The following is a 13,148-nucleotide window of genomic DNA, read 5'->3' as shown; positions in this document are numbered from 1 at the left end:
AGCCAGTTAGAAATCTCTTTTTGGTTCAAAAGGTTTTCAGAAAACTGAGGTTTAAACTGATGTTTCCTTAAAGTATATTATTTCTAGTACACGTGATTGATTTTACTAGAAAATATAAAGAACTAAATCTGTAAACCTGCAAATGACAATAAGGAAAATATTCTGTAAAAGTGTAGGTTACAGGTTTTCAGGGGAGGTTTGTTTGTTTATTTGCTTGCTTGCTTGTTTTGTTTTTAATTTCAGTCATATCTAAGTAATAACGATAGCATGATTTCTTTTGACTTTCTCAGGGATAGGAACCTGTCTTATATTGAGAAATTGCAGAATGTGTTTCAGCTTGTTTTTAATTCTGAGCACACACTGCTCTAAGGGAGAGATAATACAATACTTTTTACAACATCATCCTACTACAAGGCTCAAATTCTATTTCTAAGACATTTGTAAACTATAACAGCAATTTCTATCGACTCAGGATAATCTGATTGTAGGATGTTACCTATTTAAATAGTGTTTATCCATACACATATATTTATGATAATAGAATAATTCTTTTTTACATGAATTAGGTATAGACTAAGATGTTAACATGTTTGTGATTTCTAAGTGTATACAAATAAATTCTATGACTTAGATTGTTCAATTGTTAATGAATAAATATGAAGCTTATTTTTTAAGCAGCATACATATAAAATCTTTCTGGCTTAGCCACCTTTACTTTAATTAATTCTGATTAAAGCTCAGTATTGTCCTGTCTTGATAAATTAAATCATTTGAAATTGTTGATCACAGTGTGGAAAATAGTTTCTGTTTCTGCTTATATAAATAGTAATTACAGTACCTTTTCACCTTGTCCAAAAGTTGCTTTCCATCTTTGTAGTAAGGAAACTCATATATATTGCCTTTCCTCAATGAATAACATCTGTCAAAAAGTATGTGAAGATGACTTAGATCCAGATATAAATCTGTACTGAAACTCAGTAACGGGTTTTTGCAGTATGAGCTGTAGTGTATACGTTCATATTTTGAAATGTGTCATATTTTGATTTAGATTAAGCCAGCTAAAAGTTACTTAAATCAATATAATACAGTGTTAAAGTTAGAAATGTTCACACAAAGGCTTAAAATAGCAGTAGTCTTTACGTTGTAATTTCATGCAAACTGTATATTTAAAACGTCATTTAAAAGCTTTACAACCAGTAAAAAGCTTTGCCGCACTGTCCTGCTTCCCAGTCTATCTCAAAGCTGTAGCAGCTCAAGCTGGTTTTCTTACATTTAGGAGCTGAAGGGACAGATTTGGACATAATGTGAGAAGGATTTCCTATGAGGAAACCTTTTGTGCCTGGGAGACAGCACTAGAAATCAGCTGGTGGTGCTCCTTCCCATTTGGTTGAGCCATGGGGCTCCTCCTACAAGAATGAGAGGGAGGCTCTCCTGCTGCTATCTTCTGGAAGCAAATGCATCCTGGGCTGCAATTGGATATCCCCATAATTAAATATAGCAATTTTCACTCTGCCTTGCAACATATGTAATCTTCTACACCTGTGTAAGACAGGTATAAAAGGTTTTTATCCTGATTTGCTTGCAGGGTACACTTGAGCAGTATTAATTCTGAGAAGGTGCTAATGACTCTACCAAATGCCAGAGACAAGAATGTCTTGAAAAAGGGTGGTTCACAGCAGTGAAAGTCAGCTAACATTCTTTTGGCATTACTTTTTATTTTGTTAGGGATGGAGTTGTAGCCAAGATTTTATACAGGAAAGAAATGAAATTATCATTGAGAATGGAGAACTACCTCCTCATCCCCTCAAAAGAAATCAGGTAGTTTAAAGCAGTGGCTGGAAAACATATATTTAAAAACTTTATAGTAGTTGAGGCATGTAAGGCTTTTTTTTTGTGTGTGTGAATACCTGAAAGTTGTTTAAGAAAGAAAAAATAATTTTAATCTAAAATATTTGAAAAACTCTTATAGTTGAGTGCTGAGTGAACTTACTTCAATGAGTGTACTAGAAATCCGTGTCAGAATAACAGTATAGGAAACATTTTAATGTTTTTTTTTTTTTCCCCAGGTAATAAAAGTAACGTACATGCACGTTTTATGCTATGTTTTACAACTGTGACTATGCCAACAGGCGCATGATTTATTCTCTTAGTAGGAACAATGGAGTGATTTCCACAAAAATCCCACATATAAATCCAACCAAGGCTCCTACAATGTGGTACTTTGACCTAATCTATTTAGGTCTCCAACTTTTTCCAGTGTAGAACCAACATAAACCAAAGAAATTGCTCTGCACAAGGTGCTGAAAATTTATGTCATTTAGGAAACTTTGGATAATTACTTGAGCTTGCAGGATACATTTTGTTTCAGAAGTACACAGACATGCATAGCATTATGCAAAAGGAAGGAAAATCCAAATAATTCACTCTCAGTCACCACTCAACAGGGAACAATAATAACATGGATTTTTTCTAATTTGTCTATAAACATTTGTAATGTGGAGTAATTTGACCTTGTTATTTCAATGGGGGGATGATCAGGACTGTGAAAGTAAGGTTTTATTGAAATATAACATGACAATGGATGAGGGCATTTGTCCTTGCTCAATCATGTAGTCCTTGATGTAGAAATAGTGGAAAGATAAGCTTATCAGTTTGAGACAGAACATTTATAAATCAGAAAATAAAATGTAGTGATACATCCTGTCAAACTACTGTAAAGCAGAACCCAATCAGAATTTGAAATTAAAGGGTCAAAAATTGAATTTAAGTTTTTGAGGTTATTGAAATGCAGTAGAATGTGGTAGGTGTTTTAACAAGAAAACGTGCTGCTGGTGGATGAAAGACCAGTCTTTTCTTCAGTGGCCATTGTGTTATAGAACTGTGATCAGGAAATAGGATTCTGTGACGTCAGGGGGAGTATGAGAAACAAGCAAACTAAATGCCTATTTTCATAGCACTTCCCCAAAATATTATAGATATCTTTGAAACTTGGTTTCAGGGAAGACAAGAGGCAATGAGAACAATTTTAAATACAGAAAATTCCATTTAAATCTAAGGAGAAGACTTGTACTGTTTGGCCTGTCAAACAAAGGGAGTTTGGATTAGATGGTCTTCACAGGCCCCTGCCAACATCAAAGATTCTGTCAGTGATTCCCAAATATAAAATGAAAAATGTTTAGTAATTAATCATATGTGTAATTGTATTTATACTTCAGGCAGTTCCTCAATTGTAATTGTAATACAATGCTTGTTTAATTAGAAAAAGATTACTGTTGTTATTACTTTTATTACAAACCCCATCAGTGTCAGGTTTTTAGGCATTGTACAAATAGTTCTGTCTACTTTTTACAAGTAAAAAGATAAAGTAAATTATATGATGAATTACTATTGCTATTTTACAGATGGAAAACATAGGCTGAAAGATAAAATGAATATATTTGATGCTTTTCTATGCGTAGCATGCATTGCCACCTTCGGTGACCCAGTTTAAACATATGGCTGAAGTAGAAACTGAATGGCATCAGCCAGTGTCCCAGCCCCATCAGTAACCATTGCACCATCCTTTCCCTGCACTGTGTTTGAAAGCAGAACAGGAATTGAATGATGATAGTAGTTAACCAGTATGGACAGTGCATATGTGAGTGTGAACTCTGTGTTGTTGTTGAAATACCACAACTAAATTTCAGGAATTATTGTACTAGTAAATCTGGCTTATTATTAGGTGATATATTGTCCTGGTTTTAGCTGAGATAGAGTTAATTTTCTTCCCAGCAGCTGGTACAGAGCTGTGTTTTGGATTTACTGTGGGAATACTGCTGATAACACACCCATGGTTTAGCTGTTGCTGAGCGGTGCTTATCCTAAGTTTTTTCAGTTCCCTGTGTGCTGCCAGCGAGGGGCTGCACAAGGAGCTGGGAGGGAGCGTGGCCAGGAGAGCTGACCCCAACTAGCCAAAGGGCCATTCCATACCACAGGGCATCATGCCCAGTACATAAACTGGGGAGGTGGTTGGCTGGGGGGGCTGATCGCTGCTCAGGCATCGGTCAGTGTGTTGTGAGCAATTGCATTGTGCATCCCTTGTCTTTTCTTGGGCTTCATTTCTCTCATTTTTTGTTGTCTTCTTTTTCATTACAATTATTATTATCGTTAAATAATTAATAATATTATTATTCATTATTATAAATATTATGATTACTAAAACCATTAAAATTATTAATAACTTATTGTTGTTGGTTTTGTTTTTATTAATTTATGTTCGTTATTAAACTGCTCTGACATTGACCTGTGAATTTTACTTTTTTTTCCTGATTCTCCTCCCCATCCCACTGAGTGGAGGGAGGAGTGAGCGAGTGGCTGCATGGGGCTAATTACTGGCTGGGGTTAAACCTCAAGATATATTAAAAAAGAGAAGGCAGATTAAGAAAGTTTTTAATTGAAGCAATAACTTATCACTATAACAAGTTGCGGTTATTTCTGTAATTATGGAATAATATTTGCTATCTTTGTGCAAAAAGGGGAAGTATGTGATCTGGTTTGGAGACTGGGATGCAATCTGATCCATTTCTGTACTGCTGTCAGAGGTAGATCGTAACATTCTTGTGAACGATAAAATACTTATGTCAGGTAAAATATTTGAGGTTCATTTAAAATTTAGAAAAGCATTATTGTAAACTGAAATGTACCTCCTGTTCTCCTTTGACAGACTGGCTCTCATAGTTTTAATCGTAACATTAGGCCAAATTCTGATCTTCATGCAGCACAGGAGAAAATTAGTTTCTACAGAGAAGTTCTTGGAATGATCCCAGTGACTAAGTTTTAGAAGAGCAGTAGTCTCTGTAGCTTTCCCTTATATAATAGTAAGTTAAACTGTGGTATAATCTGTGGCTGTGAATGCGTCTGATGCATTTTTGTCTCTTGTGTCTATTTTTGTCCCCTGATTATTCTCATTTGTTATGGAAGATGAATAATATATCAGTTGTGTAGGTGTATGTATAAAGGTTTTTTTCCTGCTTTAAAGAATAACACTTTTTTACTTTTATATTCTATTCCCTATATATTGATATATTCTTTTTATAAGATTAAATATGTTTCTATTTCTATTTTTGTAGTCTATAAATTTGATGAAGAATATAATTATTTTAAGATCTGTTCCCTAATGGAAATTCTTTCTGATGGTAAGAAACTATTAGATCCCTCCAGTTAAGTTTTAAATAATAGTTTATTTTTTTTGTACATCCTGAAGCTATTTCTTTTTCTGTATATGGAAAGCAGAGACAAGAAGCTGACAATAGAATAATTTAATTACAGTTACTTAATACATTCACTGGATCGCAATAAGTTAATGAAAGCAGGTGATAATTTATCTTTGGGATAGAAAAATCACTGTTTGGAGAAAACATGACAGATGTGATCAAAACAATCCTTGTATTTCCATACTGCATATTAACTAGATACTTCATTTTCAGTTATTCAGAAGTAGTGTATATAACTGACGAGATATGATACAAAATGGCTAGTGATGTGCACTGTTGTAATTTCTGAAATTCAAAGAAAAACTGCAAATATTACAGTATCTCAAAATAAGCTCAGTGTTAAAAAGGAATGTTACCACATTTTTCTCCATGAGTTTTCCTTCACACATCACCGTCAAACATAGAAGAAAGGAGCCTTCTGGGATTTAAATGATTTAAGGATTTAATACTAATCATATTTTCTATGGAAGTATTTGGATTTTGCCATGAACTTGTCAGATACCATACGTTTGTGATCTTTTGATTAATCAGGGATCATCACTATATTTACTATCAGTTGTTTTTTACTTGAAAAGAGAAATTACATTTCCAGATATTTGAACAACTGCGATGTGCAAAATTAATGTAGGTTAACATAGTACACACTTGCCTTAGAATTTTCACGTTCTTCCATGGAATAACATGAAGTAGTTTCAGATTAATAAAATACATAAATAGCCATTAACAGCTGTCACACATATATAGTACAACAATGGAAGCAGACTGATGAAAAGGTTGTCCTAAGGGATAAAAAAAAAAAAGTTTAGATCTGCAGTTAATAGGGAAGATTTATGTATGTCATGGGGATACTTGGCTTTTAATTTATGTCAGGAAGTAGCTCTACTGTGTCAGAGACAGTTTCTACACAAAGAATACCCAAGTTCACAGGTGCTCCTAAGCATTGTACATTAGGCATTGTTGAATGTACAGTTCCTGCCAAGTGCTGAAAAGTGTTATAAATGTTGAAAAAAGCTCCAACCCACAAAAAAATAAATAGCTGCATTTCCATATATGCTGTGATGGTGTAAATTGACACTACAGGATGTGTGTATTTTGCCTGGTAAATGGGATAATGGCTGTAGTATGTGCTAGCTACTCTGCGGTGTCTCAAAAACAAGTTCCACATTCATATTATTGTTGATGAAGATAAGTAGAACAGAATATAACCTCTAGTCCAAACCAGATGAATTCTATTTTTTGTTTATAAAAAGTATGTTTTAGATGGTCTGCCTAAGAAAATTTAAGTACTTACACTTCAAAGGTGTTTCTATTTTGTAATTAATCATGAGATTTCTAAATATATTCATTATAAAGCACATTATAATCTGGTGCTCTGTCAGCATGAGACACGGTACACCATAAAATGTTATCTTTTTTCCCCCCAACACATGCAGGTTGCCAGAAAAAAGGAATGTGCAATGGAGATTGTTAATATGGAAATATCCTAAGATATGGCATAGCATTTGAGAAAATAAATACTCTACACTTTGGCATGAAGGAATTAATTGTACCATGAGTTACTGAAGACAGGTAAACTGAAAATCACTTTCCTTCCATTCTTTCATTCATTAATATTGTGTGTCTACTAAGGTCTGCTGGTGTTATCTTTTTTCCAAACCTTATTTTTGGCTGTTGATCTGCAGCTTTCCATATAATCACATATGGCTGTATAAGATAAAAAGTGTTTAAAGGGGTGATTGGTGATCAATTTCTAGGACAGATCTCAAACTGACTTTTAAATTGGTAACTGTAGGCTCTCCACTGGTAGCAGAAATAAATTATAGGGAATGGATTTCTTGGGAGTCATTTACGTCAGTCTTGTAGTCATGTTTGTTTTTGCTTAAAGCATATTCTGGATCTGGATGCCGGTTGCATCAAAAATGAAGAAAGCATTTGGAAAACTCTTGTATGCTCTCTTCTTCTTTCTGGCTTTAGCTTCATAAAGCAATTAAATGAAGCAAAGGATGGATGCTGTTGAGCTCTAAACTAAAGAAAGAAAACACTTAGCAACATAGAATGATTTATAAAAAGACACAGCCTCCTTTCTTTTTATCATGTTAATATCAGAAATATACTTCTAAATATAGTATGTCAGGATAGTAGTAGCTCAGGCATCCCTGTAGCAGACAGGGCACTCTACCAGAGTTTGTAAATTATGTGAAGTTACAGAATCAGAACAACTAACATTAAGCATAGTCAAAGCAATAAATCACATTTTATTCTTAAGTTGATTATATTATCTAGGAAGTGTAATTATTATTCCTTAATATTCAGAGAAGTCTGCATGCAGTTCAAGGGATGTAGGGGACATCAAGCATGGAACCTTTTATTAGAACATCAGAGTATGTTGATATGAGCACAGTCTTCTATTTTGTATTTGTACAGAGTTATACTGAGTCATGAGAGAAATTAAGGGCACAGAAGACCTCTCAGTACTGGGGGTCTGATTTTTCACTTCTTTGCATCTTTGTTCAGTCATTGTCATGAAAAGTGAATTCTGATGTCTACCAGCACTGGAATGGGTATTTTACAGTTTCACTTTTCAAATAAATAAATGGATTTTGAAACATTTTGGTGGTGAAGAATCAGTTCTACTTATGTTTTTCCTTGTACTCGAGTTTTCTGAGAACTTTTCCTACATGTGAGTATGCTGTTAAGTGATAATTATTTTAAGTTGTGAGTTCCACAACCATCCAGGTCTCAACAAAAGCTTTACAGATTTAAAACCGATAAAAATAGAAATAATAATAAGAACATCAGATTTTTTCAATTATTTTTTTTCCCCCAAAGTAAAAGCAATCTTTATGACTCAAGGAAGAACATTATTTTATTCTAAAGAATAATTTGTTTTCTTTTTGGTATTTTTCAAATGCATAGAAAATAATTTTACTGAAGAGTAGCTTTTATTATGCCTTATAGTAGAATGTTACTATATTCTGTGATAACACTATGAAAAATTAATGGACAGTGAAGAATGTCATGTGTTTTGAAGACTGCTGAGAGGTGTTTTATGGAAGTTTTTGGTGTGTTGATGCAGTACAATTGGAGAACTTTCAAAGATGGTGATGAGTTAAATTTGAATAAATTTACATTGTTTAGTATTAATTTAGAGGCAAATTGAAGAAAGATAGAAATTCTAAGTGAATTTCTAAATCTAATAAATGTGAAAACATGATGGATGTAGACTTGTCTGCTTTGATATTTAGTCTTTCATTCTCTACCCCTTAGGAAAAAAAAGAGTTAAACCTAACTTTGTACTGCAGGTATTTATTCTATTACTGCCACTTGTCTTTGAGAATTCCTATTTCAGTCGTGTACTACCTGCTGGATGGAATTCTGTTTATTTATTTATATATGTCTTACAACTTCAGGGTTTTTTTTTTTTTTGCATACTATTTACTGACAGGTTGTATCAGATTTTTTGGCTAATAAATAAAATTCCTCAAATTGTATGTCAGCTGCCAGTCTTAGACTTACAGAAATATTTTTAAAAGTACATGTTAGGAATGCTTTCTTATACTGCAGAAGAGAATTGTCATATATTAATTAATATTCCATAAATGTCTTCTTGAAATGTATGGTTTTTACATTACTTGAGGAAGCACAAATGGCATATATGGTGTTTATATCATCTAAGTACCCATACTATTATCTTCTGAATAAAATGAGAAATTTCCAGGCTTGTGTATTGGGTTTGCGCTGCAAGGTTTTGGTAGCAGGGAGCTACAGGGGCGGCTTCTATGAGGAGCTGCCAGAAGCTTCCCCTATGTCTGAGGGAGCCGATGCAGCCGGCTTCAAAAGGCACCAGCCGCTGGCCAAGGCCGAGCCCATCAGTGGCAGCGGTAGTGCCTCTGGGATAGTGTATGTAAGAACTGGGGGAAAAAACACCATATGTAACAGAAGCCAGAGAGAGGAGTGAGAGTATGTGAGAGAAACAACTCTGCAGACACCAAGGTCAGTGAAGAAGGAGGGGGAGGAGGAGCTCCAGGCAATGATGCAGAGATTCCTTTGCAGCCCATGATGAAGACCACAGTGAGTCAGGCTGTGCCCTGCACCCAGGGAGGTCCACGGGGGAGCAGATCCCCACCTGTAGCCCGTGGGGGACCCCACGCCGGAGCAGGGGGGTGCACGAAGGAGGCTGTGACCCCGTGGAAAGCCCACGCTGGAGCAGGCTCCTGGCAGGACCTGTGGCCCCGTGGAGAGAGGAGCTCAGGCTGGAGCAGGTTTGCTGGGGGGACTTGTGACCCTGTGGGGGACCCACACAGGAACAGTCTGTGCCTGAAGGATGCACCCCGTGGGAGCGACCCACGCTGGAGCAGTTTGGGGAGAGCTGCAGCCCGTGGGAAGGACTCACATGGGAGAAGTTCATGGAGGACTGGCTCCTGTGGGAGGGACCCCACATTGGAGCAGGGGAAGAGTGTGAGGAGTCCCCCCACGAGGAGGAAGGAGTGGCAGAGACAAGGGGTGATGGACTGACTGCAACACCCATTCCCCATCCCCCTGTGTTGCTGAGGGGGAGGAGGGAGAGAAATTGGGAGCAAAGTTGAGCCTTGGAAGAAGGGAAGGATGGGGTGGAAGGTGTTTTAAGGTTTATTTTTTTTATTTCTCACTATCCTACTCTGATTTGATTTGTAATAAATTAAACTGATTTCTCCAAGTCAAGTCTGTTTGGCCTGTGACAGTAATTGATGAGTGAGCTCTCCCTGTCCTTATCTCAACTCACGAGCCTTTCATTATATTTTCTCTCCCTTGTCCATCTGAGGGGGCAGTGACAGGGCAGCTTTGATGGGCACCTGGTGTCCAGCCAGGGTCAGCCCACCACAGCTTGTCATGATGATGCAGGGATGTATTATAGGAGTTAACCTTTTTCTTACCCCTTCAGCTCAAATAGTAGGTTTGCAGATTTTTCAGGATCAACAGAAGTTTGTTATCTAACACTGGACAAAAACTGGACAAAATTATAATATTTAAAGTAGTGTACAATAAGTACACTTGTTATGGTGCTGTCATTTTTTTGATGGGTATCTTAATTTTAAATAATATCATAGTGTTTAAACAAGTTTTGTTGTAATTGAAACAAAAATTGGAGTTTATGACGGTTTTTAATGCAGAAAACTTCCAGGTGTATTACCTGTACTTTAGCAGTAAGAATTTTTAACCACAAGACTCCATAAAAGCCTTAACAAGAAGAAGTAACTTCACATTCTTCTGCTGGTGTAACTTGAGGAAACAGAAGGTTTAAAACTTGAAAATTTTCATATCTTTTAAACAGGACTTACGTAAAATATAGCCCACTTCTGAAAGAGTTGGCCCATCAAAAATTTGTTTCCAGTGGAGCAAATCTTTTCAAATATGTCTCAGAAAGCCCTTAGGCTGAGCTATATCTTTCTCTTCCATCACCTAAGATAAATAGATGTGCCTTGGGCATTTTGCTCTTATTGGTCAAATTCTCCATTGCATCTCAAAATCTGGACAACTAATCTTTTTGAGACAAGAGGAGGCAATCACTCCAAATAACACTTGTTATGAACCACCAACAGATGATATGTCAATAGCATTTATTTTCAAATTTCATACTCAGCTTGGGTAATGAATTGGACTTGCTGAACCTATGTCCTCTCAGATTTTGGCATCTGTATCAGCAACGTTTCCTTGGAGCTTTTCTCAAGGGGCAGGATGAGAACCAGTGCACTGTGAGAAAAGCAGATATTATGTTTGCAGGTTCTGGAGGCTTTAGGTAGAAAACATCAGTTGAAAATAATTGTTAAACACTTAATGACTTTGTAATCCAGGTAGTGAAGTCCTCAAAATCCACTGTAATAAAATAATAAAAACCCATTGTAGATATGTAGGCTTTAACATGCCCCAGAAGGATCAGATTGGTCGTGAATGTACTATGTTTTAAAGGCTAATGTTTGAAAAATCTTTGAAATGGTGAACCTGTGATGATAAATGCATATATCCTGAACTTCTTGGAAAACTGTCCTTCCTGCAAAAGGTTTTCTATCTGACCAATGAAACTTAAAGGTCTGTTTTAGCAACATCTTCTTTTCTTAGGTGAGAAACATTAAGAACTTCAATATTAGAATATTGTTACGCTAACTTCTCAGACTTAGAAGCTGGAAGAGACTAAGTACTGTGAGACTAATGGGGAGGGCAAAAAGGCAAAGGACAGGTATCCAAACATCAAAAGCAAAAAGCTACTAGAACAAACACACTTAAAAATATTTGAAACCCTTTTGGATTAAGGAGTTTTTATGTGACCTTATGTGAATGATGAAGAATGGGCTGGAAGTGCTCAGTTAGTCCCTGAGGAACTGACCTGCTGTCAACAAGTAGTCGGGCAAATAATATGAACTCTTTTAGCCAGGAGCTGATGGCAACTGTTTCTTACTGTTCAGCCACAGAAAGATGGAGCTGCTCTCTGCTGGGGGGCTAGCTCACTGCTTTTACTTGCACACTTCACTGAAATGTTTGCAAGATTATGTCTTTTTGAACTTTCACTTTCTTAGTAGCAATTTGAAGTCCTTGATCCAAGACAGTAGAAATGTTGCCAGAGCTGTAATATTTTACTTTGCTCCACAAGACACCATATATTTATGGTTTAAACTGTTGTCCATGGATTTTGTCCCTTTTCAGAGATGTCATTTACCACTGAATCCACATTTCTCAATATGGTTTGAAAATCCCTAGAAAAGTCGGCTTGTATTATAATTTTAATGAAATCTGAAAGCGGAGGAATTCTGATGGCGCTCTGGAGTATTTGAATTATGAACTTCATATTACTTTTAAATTTAGAATGTAGCTATAGGAATTGTGTCTAGAAGAGGACAGAAATGCCTCTCAATGTATAAAAATATGTTGTTGGATTAAAGGGTGTCTTATAAATACTAAAATTAATTATTTTGGAAGAAAATTATTACAGTAACATAAATTTTGTAAACAACAGTATTTTCCATCCATCTTATCTTTTATATAACTCAGATTATATTTTAAGTGTATGCTCAAGGAGGAAAATTTTACAAGTGAAAATTTGAACACAATTCCAGTTGAAATACATGGGAACCATTTGTCTCATTTCCCACAGTGTCTTTCAAATATTTAGCGTAAATCTGTGAGTATTGTGTTTTCCCTGAGGCATAGGAAGTTTATGGACAGCTCTACTTCTGATTCAAGGTGTGAATTAGATTGCCTTGCTGTCTAAGCAAACAACTTTGTGACTCAGATGACTGTTTCTCTTCACCTTTCCTGCTGCCACCACAGGTAGTTTCCACATGAAGTTACATTATTATGTTACTGATCAAACATTGCACTGGAAATCTCCTACAGTTTAAATTCCCCGTGGAAAGATATGACACTTATTATGGAAGAATGCTTTCAATTTTGCATTTACCAGGAAATAAACAACATCATTCAGTACTGTTAAAGTTACCGAATAAACTGATATAAGTTAAGAAATTTTACAGTACTTAATAATACCCCATTTCTTTCATTTACAACTCCCTCACTTCACTTTCAGAAAAAAAAAAAAAAAAAAAAAAAAAAAAAAAAAACACAAAAAAAAAACAAAAACCAAAAAACAGGAAAAAATCCCTGTAATTCAACATAGATATGATACTAGGTCCCATCTTGGAATGTAACACACCAAGCAGCAAAATAATCTTATGACTATTGTGTCTCTTATCTGTCTGTATATAGATGTTTTGATATTTTAGATCTTTGATGAATCACTTGAAATGGATAACATATTTTTTCTCTTTTGTCTGTTTATCTTTTTCATGTTTTCTCTCTTTTTTTTCCCCATAAAGTTCCATATTTCCAACTCTGTAAAATTATAGGGTATCAAAACTTAGAGAT

The 13,148-nt window shown here is 35.6% G+C and overlaps 1 protein-coding gene across 2 annotated transcripts in view; it reads left to right on the top strand.

The window, feature by feature from the left end:
* LRRC4C (leucine rich repeat containing 4C) overlaps positions 1-13,148 on the top strand; it is a 560,440-nt gene that overhangs the window by 313,887 nt on the left and 233,405 nt on the right. For both annotated transcript variants that reach the window (XM_033010722.1, XM_033010714.1), the window contains exon 3: positions 6,686-6,821. The gene's annotated coding sequence lies outside the window, so the exon portion shown is untranslated. The remainder of the gene's footprint in view (positions 1-6,685; positions 6,822-13,148) is intronic.

The sequence above is a fragment of the Tyto alba genome, unplaced genomic scaffold (assembly GCF_018691265.1).
Source record: "Tyto alba isolate M040663 unplaced genomic scaffold, T.alba_DEE_v4.0 Super-Scaffold_18, whole genome shotgun sequence".
Lineage (NCBI taxonomy): Eukaryota > Metazoa > Chordata > Aves > Strigiformes > Tytonidae > Tyto > Tyto alba.
The sequence above is the reverse complement of the archived record's forward strand: the minus strand, read 5'-3'. Positions and strand labels throughout refer to the sequence as shown.